This window comes from Eumetopias jubatus, unplaced genomic scaffold, assembly GCF_037043125.1.
Source record: "Eumetopias jubatus isolate StellerSeaLion01/CBP00866 unplaced genomic scaffold, mEumJub1_p1.0 scaffold_2, whole genome shotgun sequence".
Classification (NCBI taxonomy): domain Eukaryota; kingdom Metazoa; phylum Chordata; class Mammalia; order Carnivora; family Otariidae; genus Eumetopias; species Eumetopias jubatus.
Window position 1 is genome coordinate 96,906,253 of NW_028274808.1, and position 18,595 is coordinate 96,924,847.

The following is an 18,595-nucleotide window of genomic DNA, read 5'->3' on the forward strand; positions in this document are numbered from 1 at the left end:
GATTTTTCTACAGTAAACTATGCATTAAATTTATTCTTGTGAACATTCTTTAAAGAAAAATATCCAAGTATGGAGAACGGAAATATCACCAATCCAGCTTCCTGGAATATAGGCCTCCTGCCCACCCCTTCTTTCTGGAGATGTGTTGTAGAAATGTGGGGGGGGGGGTAGGATGATAATATTTATGAGTTGATTTTGTTGTAATAAGAAGTGTTTGAGCTCTCAGTGGCAAAGCATACCGTCGGTTTATTTTCACTCATGTCATCATCTGGAGCACGTCAGGCATTCTCTTGGGGCTACTCTTTTCTCAGAGGTGCCTTGGATATCTGATATTGCCACTTTGGATGTCCAGCTCCATGCATGGGGAAAAGAGAGAGAGAAGGAGAGGGAGAGTGATTGAGAGAGAGAAGAAAAGACTGTGTGAGAACTTTTGTTAAGGACCAGATTTGGCTGTGGTACATAACTTCCACTCATATTCCTTAGGCCAGAACTAGTCACATGAGCCCACCCTGATCCCTTTATGTTGGGAAATGCAACCTTCCTGTGTTTATAGGAGGACAGTGTGCACTTAGTTTGGTTGGTGCTCACAAGTTTTGTCCTTCCCATAGGGTACGGAAATAGGGATAGATATAGGTAAAGGTATAGGTACAGACACACACACGCACACAAACACACGCACACATGCACACATGTGCGTATGTGCACATACGCACGCACGCACACACACACAGAGGCTTTAAAAAAATAGTGGCAGAGTTTTTTTTTTTTAAACTCTTTCCACTGCCTCTTTGAGTGACAACCTGGTATAGAAAACCATGAAATAGTGAGTAAAAGCCTTGAGAAATGAAGTGCAGCTTATTATTAAGCAGGTGGAAGCAGCAGAGCAGAGAACTGAATAACAGGTCTGCCTTTAGTTTTCACTTGGGCCAACCCATAAATTAAGCTTAAATTATGTACATAAAGGATTTATTGAAATCTGCAGCCATAAGAACAATCTGAAGTTAAACAAATTTCTTTAATAAATAAACCTTGTAAGATAAGGCTTAAACCCAGTGGTGTGCTGGGTAATACGTAGTGTGGGAGGAACCCCTGGTTTACAGCACTTGCCAATTTCTATGGTGTAAATGCTTCCACAACTGCCAAACTCGAAAAATTGGGAAATATTTAGCAACTGGCATTCCAACCCAGAACAAGCCAGCTGTAGCACACTTCCACTTAAAGCCCCAGTCCCACATTCAGTTAGTGGAGCCCAAGAAACACTTCTCTGTTTTCTTGTGTAGGCAATCAACAGCCAACACCATCTCCTCCTCTATCTCCACCACAACTGCCACCAAGTATTAACTGCATACAATGAGCCAGGTCCTGTGCTAAGCACTTTATGATTTTTCTTCAAATCCTCCCTAAACCTATGAAGCAGGTCTTATTGTTTCCATTTTACAAATGAGAAAACTGGGGCTTGACTATCCCAAAGTTAAACAATGAGTAAGTAACAGAGCCAGCATAAAAAACAAACCTTAATATAGCCTAAAAGTAGGAAGGCTTTGAAGCTAAAATCTGTGGAAAGCATCTTGTCACCTGGGGAATAAAGAATCAGACTTAGAAAAGTTCTTAGGGAATTTTTCAAAGAACAAAAACTATTATGCAAAACTTATATGTCCTTCTATTAGTTTCAAACTTTAGCTGGCATGAAAGTGTTAAAAATGCCCTTAATATATCATTTAATTTTTTAGTTTTTAAAAAGATTTATTTATTTTACAGAGAGAGAAAAGGGGAGAGAAAGAGCGAGAGAGAGCATGAGTGGGGGGGAGGGTCAGAGGAAGAGGAAGAGAGAATCTGCAGCAGACTTCCTGCTGGGAGTAGAGCCTGACATAGAGCTGGAACCCACCACACCAAGATCATGACCTGAGCTGATATCAAGAATCGGATGCTTAACCAGTTGAGCCATCCAGGTGCCCTTTAATTTTTTAGTTTTTAAAAATATTTGTATTCCTTAGGGGCACCTGGGTGGCTCAGTTGGTTGGGCGACTGCCTTCGGCTTGGGTCATGATCCTGGAGTCCCGGGATTGAGTCCTGTGTCGGGCTCCCTGCTCAGCGGGGAGTCTGCTTCTCCCTCTGACCTTCCCCCTCTCATGCTCTCTCTCTCTCTCTCATTCTCTCTCTCAAATAAATAAATAAATAAATAAAATCTTAAAAAAAATAAAAGTAAAAGTATCTATATTCCTAAGAGAACCCAGAAATGGACCCTCAACTCTATGGTCAACTAATCTTTGACAAAGCAGGAAAGAATATCCAATGGAAAAAAGACAGTCTCTTCAACAAATGGTGTTGGGAAAATTGGCATCCACATGTAGAAGAATGAAATTGGACCATATCCATACACCATACACAAAAATAGACTCAAAATGGATGAAAGACCTAAATGTGAGACAGGAATCCATCAAAATTCTAGAGAAGAACACAGGCAGGAACCTCTGTGACCTTGGCCACAGAAACTTCTTGCTAGACACATCACCAAAGGCAAGGGAAACAAAGGCAAAAATGAACTATTGGGACTTCATCAAGATAAAAGGCTTTTGCACAGCAAAGGAAACAGTCCACAAAACCAAAAGACAACCGACAGAATGGGAGAAGATATTTGCAAATGACATATCAGATAAAGGGCTAGTATCCAAAATCTATAAAGAACTTATCAAACTCAACACCCAAAGAGCAAATAATCCAATCAAGAAATGGGCAGAAGACATGAACAGGCACTTCTCCAAAGAAGACATCCAAATGGCCAGCAGAAACATGAAAAGTTGCTCAGCATCACTTGGCATCAGGGAAATCCAAATCAAAACCACAGTGAGATACCACCTCACACCAGTCAGAATGGCTAAAATTAGCAAGTCAGAGTCAGGAGATGACACATGTTAGCAAGGATGCAGAGAAAGGGAAATCCTCTTACACTGTTGGTGGGAATGCAAGCTGGTGCAGCCACTCTGGAAAACAGTATGGAGGTTCCTCAAAAAGTTGAAAATAGAGTTACCCTATGACCCAGCAACTGCACTACTGGGTATTTACCCCAAAGATACAAATGTAGTGATCCGAAGGGGCACCTGCACCCCAATGTTTATAGCAGCAATGTCCATAAGAGCCAAACAATAGAAAGAACCCAGATGTTCATTGACAGATGATTGGATAAAGAAGATGTGAGATATATATATATATATATATACACAATGGAATATTACTCAGCCATAAAAAAATGAAATCTTGTCATTTGCAACAACGTGGATGGAACTAGAGGGTATTATGTTAAATGAAATAAGTCAATCAGGGAAAGACAATTACATATGATCTCACCAATATGTGGAATTTAAGAAACAAAACAGTGGCACATAGGGGAAGGGAGGGAAAAATAAAACAAGACGAAATTAGAGAGGGAGACAAACCATAAGAGACTCTTAATCATAGGAAACAAATTGAGGGTTGCTGGAGGGGCGGGGGTGAGGGAATAGGGTAACTGGGTGATGGATGTTAAGGAGGGCATGTGATGTAACAAGCACTGGGTATTATGTAAGACTGATGAATCAATGACCTCTTCCCTGAAACCAAGTATACATTATATGTTAATTAATTGAATTAAAAAATATTTGTATTCTTTTATTTCCTCTGTAGTTATTTTTATTTTTTTTATTTATTTATTTTTTTTAAGATTTTATTTATTTGAGAGAGAGAGAATGAGAGATAGAGAGCACGAGAGGGAAGAGGGTCAGAGGGAGAAGCAGACTCCCCGCTGAGCAGGGAGCCCGACGTGGGACTCGATCCGGGTTCTCCAGGATCATGACCTGAGCCGAAGGCAGTCGCTCAACCAACTGAGCTACCCAGGCGCCCCATGTAGTTATTTTTATTTTTAACCAGTGGATTTGGAGACAATGTATAGAAAAATGTCCTATTTAGCATAATGAATTATAAAATAAGTGGCATATTTGGACAATAAAAAGTGAATAAAATATCCAAAAAATATTTTTTGAGAGATAGAGAAGTAGTTCCTCAATCAGAAATAGACACTGACAAAGAAATGAGATGTCTTTTTTTTTAAAGAGAGTTTTTTTTAAAGATTTTATTTGTTTCTTTATTTGACAGGGAAAGACACAGTGAGAGAGGGAACACAAGCAGGGGGAGCGGGAGAGGAAGAAGAAGGCTTCCTTCTGAGCAGGGAGCCCAATGCGGGCTCGATCCCAGGACCCTGGGATCATGACCTGAGCCGAAGGCAGATGCTTAACGACTGAGCCACCCAGGTGCCCCAAGAAATGAGATTTCATTTATTTGGGAAATAAGTAAGCTGATGCCAGAGTGCTTAACCATAAGTTACTTGATTTTTTTCCCCATTTATTCACTTATTATGATTAATTATGCAAAATCCATACACTTAATGAATTATTCTTTAAGGCTGATGGGTATTTCATGCTGTATGAAACTTTCAGCTAAAAATTTGTATGTAGATCAGAGCTATCAGGGGAATTACTTCAATTAAGTTAATCCTTCTAATATATACATAATATATGCTTGTGGTGTGGTCTGGAATCCATTTTTGTCATAGAAATAGCACCTGAGATTTTAAAAATATTAAGACCATTAAAATATGTTACTTATTTTTAGAACTTGGAAAATTGCATAAATCCTAGGTCTCACTTACAGATTGTCCACTTATTTGTGTGGTATAAAGTTGCTTAACCAGAGAATGGGATTTAGTCATGTGTGCCTAATGGTTCCATTCCAAATGTACAACTATTCTGAAAGTGAGTTATAGGTTTATATCACACAAATTTACTTGGTTACTGCCTAAAACTTGATTTTGACCATCTGGTCAACATAATAAAATGGATATTTATAAAATATATAATAACCTAAGTGCAGTATAACTAATTTCACCATTGATTCTTACTTTTTAAGTGTGTCTGAATAAAGAATTCTGAACCTCAAATCCCAGATAGTAACTATATTTCTTGGTCCTGAAACAATTTCTCCCTCTTTTTCTCCCACCATCCCACTTAGTTCCGGTCATTTTTTTTTTTTTTTCCCCGTTCTGGTCATTTTGCATAACATTTAATGACAATGTATTTATCAACTGGTAAATGTGGCATTTTGCTGTAGTTAAGATAGATGATATTGAAAGATATTAAAAAACTCCCAGAATTCAGAAGTCATCACAAGTCTTCCCTGCTCCCCTGTCGCCCTCCATTCTTTCCTTCTGTAATTAGTTATTGAGCACCTACCATGGGGATATACACATGAATAAGATGAAGTACCATTTTTCCAGGGTCTTGCCCTCAATGTATATTGAATTCCTCAGTTCACCTGTGGGGAGGTTGTGAAGCTTCTGGATTTGAATCAAGATTTTTTTTAAAGATTTTATTTATTTATTTGACAGAGAGAGAGAGACAGCAAGAGAGGGAACACAGCAGGGGGAGTGGGAGAGGGAGAAGCAGGCTTCCTGCTGAGCGGGGAGCCCGATGTGGGGCTCGAACCTGGACCGTGGGATCATGACCTGTGCTGAAGGCAGATGCTTAACGACTGAGCCACCCAGCCACTGCTTTAATCAAGATTTTAATCATTTTATAGAACACCTCTTTCCAAAGTCTTTTCTTCTATTTCTATTTTTTTTTTTCAGAATCCATGTAAACCCTAAAGTATGTCAGAATAGGGAGAATTTTGTGGAAAGTACCATTGGTGGAAAGGGCTTTTTATACCAACTGCTATTTGCAGCTCAAACTGCTTATCAAGGGGAAAAAGATGGACTCATTCATTCAGCACATTTACTAATGTTTGCCAATCATGACATTGGATACTTCAAACACTAAAACATATCCACTTGACTTCATGTGGAGGCATTATAAGTAATTCTATTTTTAGTAACCTCACTTTTGCAGTCCAGGCCTAAATTTCTAATTGCCAGTTACATAGTGTTATCTGTGTGCCCCACAGGCATCTCCAACTTGGTAAGACACTTAGACTTCCTCAACTGTGTCCACTCTCGGGCCATCTAAGCTCTAATTCTAAAAGAATCACATTTATAAATCATCTCATGGTGGGTTATTTCTTATCTTGCTCATTATTTTATGTAGATGGAGAATTCTCATTTCATAATCATTTCAAATGCCCGAAACCATTCACTTTAGAAGACAGAAGGAACCCTATGAATAGTCCAATTTTGTTATCTGAGGCCAATTTTTTTTTTCCCGAGGCCAATTTTTAATAGACTTCTGAAAACCTTCTCTTCAAATCTGTAGTTGTTCTTAGGCACTGTAATGGACATACAGTAGCATACCTGATCTAAATTTATAAACAATTATATACTCTCTATGGAAAACAAAAAACTGGGGTACCTGGGTGGCTCAGTTGGTTAAGCGTCTGTCTTCGGCTCAGGTCATGATCCCGGGGTCCTGGGATTGAGCCCTGCGTTGAGACCCACATCGGGGTCCCTGCTCAGCGGGAAGCCTGCTTCTCCCTCTCTCACTCCCCCTGCTTGTGTTCCTGCTCTTGCTGTGTCTCTCTGTCAAATAAATAAACAAAAATATTAAAAAAAAAAGAAAAACAAAAAACTGACTAAGTCTTGCTGTGATATTAATATCCTGTTAAACTTTCTGGAATAAGAGTAGCACACATGACTTTATAAGGAATCAGTTTACATACTCTTCCTCAGTGTGCAACTATTATTTGTTATAGCATTTCCTCATCAATCTAAAGTCATTACAAACATTTTTTATATATAAAAGTCGGTAAAGTCTGAAAAGAGATTATAAATAATAATTGAAAAACTATAAGGGTCCATATAAGACAAGATGAATAAGGAGTATTAAAAAGGTAATATGGAATGAATAAGTCATGGGAATGAAAGGCACAGCATAAAGAATACAGTCAATGATATTGTAATAGTGTTGTATGGTGATGGACGGTAGCTACACTTGCAGTGAGCACAGCAAAATGTATAAACTTGTGTGATCACTATATTGTACACCAGAAACTAACATAACGTTGTATGTTAACTATACTAAAAAAAAAAAAAAGGTTAAAAAAAAGTTATATGTGTTTGGGTAAATATGTGTATATATGCACATAGGTGTATGTGAAATCTTTTTGTCTAGGTTTGATATTACATTATAAATAGAAAGAGTCCATTTAAATAATCAGCCCAATGGAAAGAGTGGTATCAAAGAAGTCCTTAGATTGCCTGGATAATGAAGTGTTAGCTGAGACTCTTTGAGCTACTGCCAGCGCTGCTGGGGATAGATTGGGCCATCTTAGTTACACTTTCTTTAACACACAAGCCGAACAATGCCACCAATATGGCTGGTTCTGAGTGCAATTTTTCTTTTCTTTCTTTTTTTTTTTTTTAAAGATTTTATATATTTATTTGACAGAGAGAGATTGAGCACACAAGCAGGGGGAGCAGCAGAGGGAGAGGGAAAAGCAAGCAGGGAGCCCAATGTGGGGCTCGATTCCAGGACCTGAGCTGAAGGCAGAAGCTCAACTGACTGAGCCACCCAGGCACCCCGAGTGTAATTTTTCTTACCTTAGCTGTAAAACAGGTCTTCAGTCAAGCATGATTCCAGCTACTTGCTCAATTTTAGGCTATGTGAGATTAGTCAGCAAGAAAGACATCACCTAATTATTTTTAAAATCATGGAGAAAGTTATAAGAAGAAAGTGACAGGAATAGTAATTTGGACTTTTTGTTGGGTGAACCTTTTGTCTTAGTATGTATACTGAGAACATTAATGTATCTGTCAGTGTTGGACCAGAGAAGCAGAACCAGTAGCATATAGATATTAAGAGATTTATTGCAAGGAATTGGCTTGTGGTTGTGGGGTTTGGGTAGGCAAGTCCAAAATCTGTGGGGCAAGCCATCAGGAGGGACAGGCTGGAACTTTCGGGCATAGTATGAGCAGAAGCTGTAGTCCATAGGAGGAATTTCTTCTTCTCCCAGGAAAGCCTCATTTCTGCTTTTCAGGCCTTTCAATTGATTGAATGTTACCCAGTGTATCTAGGATAATTTTCCTTACTTAAAATCAATTGATTATGACTTTAATCACATCTACAAAATGCCTTCAGAGCAACACCTAGATTAGTGTTTGATTGAATAACGGGACTGCAGGCTAGCCAGGTTGATGTATCAAAAAACCACCACATTGGTGACTCAGTCAGTTAAGCACCTAACTCTTGGTTTTGGCTCAGGTCATGATCTCAAGGTCATAGGATCAAGCCCCTTGTCAGGCTCCATGCTCAATGTGGAGTATGCTTGTCTCTCTCCCTCTGCTCCTCCCCTCCCCCCACTGTCCTCATAAATAAAATCTAAAAAAAAAAAATCACACTGACCTAGAGAAAATAGCCTAAACACAGAAAAATCTTCATGTGCAAATCTTTTCACTTTCACTTTTAACCCAGAAACATGCATAATATTGAGTAATATGTAAATGGTTAAGTTATGAGCCATTTATATGACGGATATTATGTTTTTAAAACAATGTTTTAAAATTCTATGGAGGAGTTTAACAATTTTTATAATGTTAACTAAAAAATCAGGAGATAAAATATGTGATTATAACTTTTTAATCATTTGAATGGGAAAAATGAATATTCAACAAAATGTTAGAAAAGATATCTTGGGGTGGTATTGCTACTACCGATTTTTTTTTCTTTCTACAAATTGCATTTTTCAAATTATCTCTAAGAAGCATGTATTACTTTTATAATAGGAAAAAATAACATTCTAAAAATTCTTGTTCTGAGTTTTTTAAAATATCATGCCAGACACTTTATTTTTATCAAGTCAACTGATTGTCTAATTTTTTGCCAGTAAATCTGTAAATTTATTATTAAGGACATTTAAACACTTATGCCACAGTCACTACCATAATAGGGCAGGAATATACAACTTTCTTGGTACCCTTTTATGAAAGGCAGGAAAAAAAATAAAGGTCTCAGATTTTAGTGTTTCTTTATTACAGGTGAAAACAGGAAATTCTCAGGCTAACTTATTTGTATAAATTTATTCTGCTTTAATAAAACCTGCAGGAGGGACGCCTGGGTGGCTCAGTAGGTTAAGCGTCTGCCTTCGGGTGGGATTGTGATCCCAAGGTCTTGGGATTGAGTCCCGCATTGGGCTCCTTGCTCAGCAGAGAGCCCGCTTCTCCCTCTGCCTGCCTAACTCTCCCTCTTTGTACTCTTTCTCTCTGACAAATAAAATCTTTAAAAAAAATGAAATAAAACCTGCAGGAGAGGGGCACCTGGGTGGCTCAGTTGGTTGATTTCCTCTCAGGTTGTGATTTCGGGGTCATGAGATAGAGCCCTATGTCGGGCTTTGTGCTCAGCGGGGAGTCTGCTTGAGATTCTCTCCCTCTCCCTATCCCCCTCCCCCTGCTTGTGTGCTCTCTCTCTCTCTCTCTAAAATAAATAAATAAATCTTAAAAAAAAAAAAAACCCGCAGGAGAAAAGTTCAGAGTTATAACAGATGAATTCCTTAGTGCAAATTCTACTTTATTAGAATTGACAAAAAATTCCTTGAAGTGGATTGTTATTGCAGGTATGTTCACATAGAAAGGTTGTATGTACCCACTTTAGGATATTTCGTATTTCATTTTAAGTGAAAAATGTACAACACAAAACTGTATATTCTGCATGATCCCAACTATGTATAAAGTGTATGTTTATCTAAGTGTGCGTGTATTTGTGTGTGTGTGTGTATTTGTGTGTGTGTGTGTAATACAATAAATTGTGAACAGTGATTATGTGTGGGTGGTAAAATTATTGTTATATATTCTTTCTATATTTTCCAAACACTGCAGTGCATTACTGTTATAATCATACAAGCATTCTTTAAAAATAATCTTTAAAAATTCACATAACTTAGGGTGCCTGGGTGGCTCAGTCAGTTAAGCATCTGCCTTTGGCTCAGGTCATGATCCCAGGGTCCTGGGATCAAGCCCCGCATTGGGCTCCTTGCTTAGTGGGGAGCCTGCTTCTCCCTCTCCCACTCCCCCTGCTTGTGTTCCCTCTTTCACTGTCTCTCTATCTGTGAAATAAATAAATAAAATCTTAAAAAAACTTTTTAAATAAAAATTCACGTAACTTTTCAAACTGTGCATATAACTTTTTTGGTAGGCATCTGGTGTGTAAAAATAATCTATAATGTATTATGTAAAAAAAAAAAACCGAGCTTTTGCACTTTGTAAATGGGATGCAGAAAATAATATAGGTGGAACTCAGGTTTTTCATAACAAGAACTGAGAATATTTGGTTTATAACAATGCCTGTAGATAAGCATTCAATAAATGTTCAGTGAATGAATGATGTCCACATGCCGCTGTGTGTGTGACGTGCCGCCTCCTTCCAATCCTATTGGCTACTCTGCACTACCCTTTACCACCTCCGATCACCACACTTCTCTGTTTCCCCTCCTAGGCTGAAAACTTCTTATGGGCCGGAGCTGTTTCAGATACATCGGTTGTTTCTGGTATCTAGCCCCAAACTTAGGACATAGAGGTATCCAGCAAAGGGTTGCTGAAATAAGCCATTGTATCTATCATTGATAAAATGGTAAATATAAGAGAATGTCTATAAACATAAGCATTCTTCCTCTGATTGCTTTTTTTGCTTTCAACACCGAGAACTCTTATTTGTTGGAGTAATTAGCAGGAACAGTGCAGAAAGAGTAAAGAACCATAGGACTAAACCATAATACTAGGAATTCTTTGAAAAGGTGTCTTTCTGCCAGATTTTGACCCTTCTTTATGCCAGCAGGAACATAATAAAGTCAATTCTCTATTTGGGAGCACATCTGAAAAGAATTCTCTTTACAAATTTTCCTTGGACCTGGAATTAAATTTATGACACTTGCTTAGACTATTAGAGCAAAATAAACTCAATTCCTGATTGTTAACTTCAGACTTAAGAAAAAAAATCAGAAAATTTTATTGTGAATAAAAACAAAAATGATTCTATTTCTATATTATGGGTTAGTCCTTAATCTTCATTAGTTCAAGGTGAAGAAGACTAAGGATATCAAAACCCATTTCCCCTCCAACTTTCTGTTCAAAGAGGAGCAGGCCGCCCCTTTAAGGGGAAAAGACAACAGGACTCCAAGCAGGTAGCATCGGGATGGGCTTCCATATCTCCTCAAGACTCAGCTCACGGTTTTCTCCTCTTTACTTCAATAGCAGGAGCCCCCAGAGTTCAGAGTCTTCACAAAGCTGGCTGAGTAAATTCTGGCCCAGCCTAAAATCTCCTGCCACTCTTTCTACAACCAATCAAATGTATGCTTGAACTAAAACTTGACCATCTCACTAAAACTAGAAAAAAAAAATGTGCCTGTTAGTTCAAGTTATCAAGGCTCCTATTAGATTGTATACATGTTTTTTTAGAAAGGGAATAACAGATTACCCTTTTAATCTTTGATCCACTCTTCACGGGTCTTTATTTCTTTGTTTTCTTCCTCCTTCCTTCCTTTCTTTTCCATTCATTCATTCAACTGTGAAATGTTTACTGAGTTCCTACTATATGCCAGGCATACTTCTAGACTCTGGGGATCCATGTAGGAACAGGAACAAAATCTTTTACATTATGGAACGTACTTTATAGTGAAGGGCATGAATAAGAACAGACATATATGTAATATATGGGGCAATAAATACTGCGGATATAGGGATAGAGACCAATAACATGGAGGGTTGTGGTGAGGGAAAGCCTTTCTGATGGGAGACTTGCATGAGATGAGGGAGCAGGACCTGTGCTCATCCAGGGGTAGGATATTCCAGGAAGAGGACATAGCAAATACAAACACTCTGAGTTGGGATTATGCATTGTGTTTTCAGTGGAATAACAAGGAGACTACTGAGGCTGGGGAGGGCTGGGGGGAGAGAGAGTGTTGCAGGAAATGAGGTCAGAGAGGTAAGGATAGGGGAAGAGATCATTGTGTTTGAATGTGTGTGTTCTGTACCTCATTGGGTTAAATGGAAGTTGAGAACTCAATTGTTAGTTATGGTGACAGGCATTTAACTACGATGATCTTATTTATCTGAGAATAGTTTACAAGTGAACAACATATATATTTTTAAAGCTAACACACTATGATTAAATTGTAAGTGTAGGGGCAGTTTTGGTGCTTGCACAGCATTTTAAATGTAAGACATCTGAATTAAAATTGAATTAGAAGAAATTGTAGTAATCATCAGGTAACAACATCCTATTTCACAGATGAGTCAATTATGATTTAGAAAGGATAATCATAATAATACAACCATATTTATAACATTCTGTGTCAAGCACTCTGCTGAGCACTTTATACATTGAATCCCCATGACAACCTGTTGGGTAGGCATTATTACCCTCATTTTAAAGATAAAAACATCCAGGCTGAGAGAAGTAAAGTAACTTAGACAAGACCAGAGTCCCAATAAATAGCAGACACATAATTCAAAGGCAGAGTCAATCTTCCTCTCCACTGGCAGTGACATTGCTATAAACAGAAGTTTTCTGATGTTTTTTGTTTAGATACTAAAAAATTTCAGTATCCGGGCTCCTTGAGTTTTGGGACAAGGCCTTCTATTTTCCCTTTGCTTGATTCCAAAGCCTGAGTTTTTGACCATTATACTCTATTGCTTCTAAGTGATCATGTGTTCCAAGTTGATAGTTGGAACAGATAGATGGGTCTCAAACCACAAACCAAAGCTGTTATATTCCCAGTTTGGTGTTCTGTACAGGATGCCACTCCACTCTTTGACCCAACTCTTCCAACCAGTAAGCTCTGGACCACTCAGGAAGGTGAAGGGATGTTGAAGCCTTTCTCTCTTAGTTGCTGCCACAGTCCTGCCTTCCAATAACCAGTTCCTCTGACAGAACCAACCATGAGTGATTGCTTGAATTTTGGTCAAGGTCAGCTTCACCTTTTTCACTTGCCCTAAATTATTTTGGATGTTGGTCTAGGAATGTTTCCAAATTAAACTACACAGAGATTAGGGAAAATAATTCTATCAGTAAAAAATTTTTTTTCTGAAGAGTTATTAACTAGGGGAGAAACTGGAGGAAAGACAGAGCACATTTAATGGAGCAGATCATACTGTTCTGCCAGAAATTCTTCCTTGTTTTTAATTCTTTTCTTTTCTCCAGAGACAACATTTTAAAGAACATTTAGAAGAAAGACATAAAAGGCTAACATCTTTGGAGAAGAGAAATATGTGTTATCTGAGCAGAATAACCTGGACCATCATTTGCAAATGACATAATAATCATCAGAAATGCTGAAACCAAAGAATAGCAGGTTTTAGCTTTCCAAAGTTTTCTTTGAGTTTTTGCCGTGTCTTTGTTTTGTTTTCCTTGTGGGAGAAGACCATCATGCAGATATCCCAAAGGATTCAGGATAGTTGGCTTGTTCTTTCTCTGTCCACACCTGGCTAAATACTCTTTGGCACTATACAGCTTGGGTAATTCTTGGATTTATTGACCAACAGGGTGGGGATGACTATATTGAAAGAATACATTCAATCATTTTCCAGAAAGTCTAATGAACAAGAAGATTTCAAAGAGTTAGGAATCTTGAAAATTAGAAAATTGACTTAGCAATACCACATCTAGACATTTATACTCAGGAAGTAATGGAACAAGTAAACAAAGTTGTAAGTGCCAAGCTTTTCATTGAAGAGCTGTCTCTAATAGCAAAAAATAGGAAACAGCTTAAATATATATGGAAACATTTAGGGGAGTTAAAAATGTTTTTAAAATAAATTATGGGAGTCATGTTAGCATCATGGTGGAATAGGATGGTTCAACATATGCAAATTGATAAATGTGACACACCACATTAATAGAATGAAAGATAAAAATCATATGATCAAAGAATCTTCAAATTAAAAAAAACTCATATGATCATCTCAATAGATACAGAAAAAGCATTTGACAGAATATAACATCCTTTCATGACAAAAACTCTTAATAAGTTAGGTATAAAGAAACAACCCTCGGGGCGCCTGGGTGGCTCAGTCATTAAGCGTCTGCCTTCGGCTCGGGTCATGATCCCAGGGTCCTGGGATCGAGCCCCACATCGGGCTCCCTGCTCCGTAAGAAGCCTGCTTCTCCCTCTCCCACTCCCCCTGCTTGTGTTCCCTCTCTCGCTGTGTCTCTCTCTGTCAAATAAACAAATAAAATCTTAAAAAAAAAAGAAAGTAACTACCCTCAACATAATAAAGACCATATGTGACAAAAACCCATAACTAACACTATAGTTTATGGTGAAAGATTGAAAGCCTTTTAATCAGGAACAAGACAAGGGTGCTCACTCTCACTACCCCTCTTAACATAGCACTGGAAGTCCTAGCCAGAGTAATTAGCCAAGAAAAAAAGAAGGCATATGAATTAGAAAGGAAGAACTAAAATTGTATTTGTTTGCGGACGATATGATCTTTTTTTTTTTAAAGATTTTATTTATTTATTTGACAGAGAGAGACACAGCGAGAGAGGGAACACAAGCAGGGGGAGTGGGAGAGGGAGAAGCGGGCTTCCTGCAGAAAAAGAAGACCGATGCAGGGCTCTATCCTAGGACCCTGGGATCATGACCCAAGCCGAAGGCAGAACCACCCAGGCTCCCTGATATGATCTCATATATAGAAAATCCTAAAGATGCCATCAAAAAACTGTTAGAACTAATCAACTATTACAGTAAAGTTGCAGGATACAAATTGCAGGAAGCAGTTGCATTTCTAGACACTAACAATGAACTATCTGAAAAACAAAGAAAACAGTCCCATTCACAATAACATCAAAACCAATAAAATACTTAGGAATAAATTTAACTAAGGAAGTGTACACTGATATGTACACTGAAAAACTATAAGATGTTGATGAATTAAATTGAAGAAGACACAAACAATAATTTGTTGTGTTTATATATTCCGTGTTCATGAATTAGGAGAATTTATATTGTTAAAACGTCCATATGGCCCAGAGCCATTTATATAGTCAATACAATCCCTATTAAAATTCCAGTGGCATATTTCACAGAAATAGATAAAACAATCCTAAAATTTGTATGGAGCCACAAAAGACACTGTATAGCCAAAGAAATCTCAAGAAAGAACAAAGCTGGAGGCATTGCATTTTGTGATTTCAAACTATATTTCAAAGCTATAGAAATCAAATCAATATGGTACTAGCAGAAAACAGACACATAGACCAATGGAACATAATTGAAAACCCAGAAATAAACCCTAACATATATGGTTAACTATATTTGACAAGGAAGCCAAGATACTTAATGGATAAAGCATAGTCCCTTCAATAAATGGTATTGGGAAAACTGGAAAACCACATGCAGAAGCATGAAAAAGTATCCTTATCTTAAACCACTCACAAAGGGCGCCTGGGTGGCTCAGTCGTTAAGCGTCTGCCTTCGGCTCATGTCATGGTCCCAGGGTCCTGGAATCGAGCCCCGCATCGGGCTCCCTGCTCAGCAGAAAGCCTGCTTCTCCCTCTCCCACTCCCCCTGCTTGTGTTCCCTCTCTCCCTGTGTCTCTCTCTGTCAAATAAATAAATAAATAAAATCTTAAAAAACAAAACTCACAAATATTAACCCAAATTAGGTTAAGACTAAAACCTGAAACCATAAAACTCCTAGAAAAAAACATAGGGGAAAATCTCCTTGATGTTGGTCTTGACAATGCTTCTTTTGATATGACACCAAAAGCACAAGTACCAAAAGCAAAAATTAGTAAGTGGTACTACATTAGAAAAAAAAAAAGCTTCTGCACAGCAAAGGAAACTCAACAAAATGAAAAGGCAACCTACCAAATGGGAGAAAATATTTGTCAGTCATATAGCTGATGAAGAGTTAACTTATAAAAGATAGAAGGAACTCATACAACTCAATAGCAAAAAACCAAACAATCTGATTTTAAAAATGGGCAGAGGAACTTTACAGACATTTTTCCAAAGAATATATACAGATGGTCAACAGGTACATGAAAAGGTGCTCAATGTTACTAGTCATCAGGGAAATGCAAATAAAAACCATGCTGAGATATCCCTCACACCTGACAGAATGATTATCATCAAAAAGAGGAGATTACAGATGTGGTGGTAATGTGGAAAAAACGTAACCCTTGTGCACTATTGGTGGGAATCTAAATTGGAACAGTCACTATGGAAAATAGTATGGAGGATTCTCAAGAAAAATTTAAAAAGCACACCATATGAGCCAGTATTTTTGCTTCTATGTGTGTATCCAAAGGAATTGAAATCAGGATCTTGAAGAGATACCTGCACCTCCATGTTCACTGCAGCATCATTCACAAATAGCCAAGATATGGAAACAATTTAAAGGTCTGTCAACAGATGAATGAATAAGGAAGATGTGATTATATACATGTACATATAATATATATCAGGATTATATATATATATATGATATAAGCATATCACATCTATAATCAGGATATTATATATAATTGAATATTATATAATCAGGGTTATATATACATTCCATATAATTGAATATTATTCAGCCATGAGAAAGAAATTCTGCCATTTGCAACAACATGGATGGACCTTGATGGCATTATGCTAAGTGAAATAAGTCGGACAGAGAAAGTCAAATACTGTATGTTGTCAATTATAGGCAGAATCTAAAATAACTGAACTCGTAGAAACAGAGAGTAGAACAGTTGTTACCAGGGTCTGGGGAGTGGGGGAAATGGGGAGATGATGGTCAAAGGGTACAAACTTTAAGTTATAAGATGAATAAGTTTTGGGGATCTAATGTGAAATATGGTGATTACAGTTAATAATATTGTATTATATACTTGAAAGTTGCTAAGAGAGTAGATCTTAAATGTTCTCACCACAAAAAGGATATGGTAATTATGTGAGCGGTGACAGAAGTTATTAGCTAACCCTACAAAGGTAATTATTTTCCAATATATAAGAGTATCAAATCAACACATTATATACCTCAAACTTATACAATATGTCAGTTATATCTCAATAAAGCTGGAAAAAATAAATTAAGGTTCATGTATTTAGTGGAATATTACCAAGCCATGAAAAACTAATTCGGGTATATGTTTGGATGGAAAATTTCATGGTTTATTATTAAATGGCAAAGCAGATTTTGTTTTGTTTTTGTTTTTGTTTCTTTTTTTCCCCAAGTTTTTATTTAATTCAGTTAGTTAACATATAGTGCAATATTGGTTTCAGGAGTAGAATTTAGTGATTCATCACTTACATACAACACCCAGTGCTCATCACAAGTGCCCTCCTTAATACTCATCACTCATTTAACCCATTCCACCGCCCACCTCCCTTCCAGGAACTCTCAGTTTGTGTTTGATAGTTAAGAGTCTGTTTTCTGGTTTGCCACTCTTATTTTTTTAACCATATGTTCATCTGTTTGGTTTCTTAAATTCCACATATGAATGAAATCATATTGTATTTGTCTTTCTCTGACTGACTTATTTTGCTTAGCATAAATTCTGGCTCTGCCCATGTCATCATAAATGGCAAGATTCCATTCTTTTTTATGGCTGAGTAGTATTCTATCCATTCATCAGTTGATGGACATTTCCATACTTTGACTATTGTGGATAATGCTGCTATAAACACTGGGGTGTATGTATCCTTTTGAATTAGTATTTTTGTATTCTCTGGGTAAATACCGAGTGGTACAATTGCTGGATCATAGGGTAGTTCTATTTTTAACTTTTTGAGGAACCTCCATACTGTTTCCAGACTGGCTGTACCAGCTTGCATTCCCAGGAGGGTTCCCCTTTCTCCGCATCCTTACCAACACCTGTTGTTTCCTGAGTTGTTCATTTTAGCCATTCTGACAGGTGTGAGGTGGCATCTCATTGTAGTTTTGATTTGTATTTCCCTGATGATGAGTGATATTGAGTATTTTTCCATGCATCTTTTAGGCAGCAGATTTGATATATATATTATATATTTACATATGGAGTAGTTGGGTAATAAGGGCATAATTTTTCATTCTGGTTATGCTTTTACCTTTTTTCTACCAAAAACTTAGATTAAGAAAGGCATAGTCAGGGGCACCTGGGTGGCTCAGTCGTTAAGCGTCTGCCTTCGGCTCAGGTCATGGTCCCAGGGTCCTGGGATCGAGCCCCGCATTGGGCTCCCTGCTCGGCAGGAAGCCTGCTTCTCCCTCTCCCACTCCCCCTGCTTGTGTTCCGTCTCTCGCTGTGTCTCTCTCTGTCAAATAAATAAATAAAATCTTAAAAAAAAAAAAAAAGAAAGGCATAGTCAGCATAAAGGCAAATATTTAAAACTCTCTCCCATGAGATTTTCTTATCTTTTTTATACTAGTAAAACACATCTGTGTGTGCATGTATTTGTAGAAATAAAATATTGGTTTTGAGAAAAGTTCTCTAGTATCTTAGTGTTTAAATTAAGGGAAAGGCTTTGAAGTGTAAAAGTCACTTCAAGTCATTTCTCTGCTCAAAACTGAAGGCTTCACATGTTACTCCAAGTAAAAGCCACGTCTTTAAAAATGGCTCACAAAGTCCAACCTGAGCCCATCCTCCATTGTTTGTCTGACTCCATTTTCTAGTCCT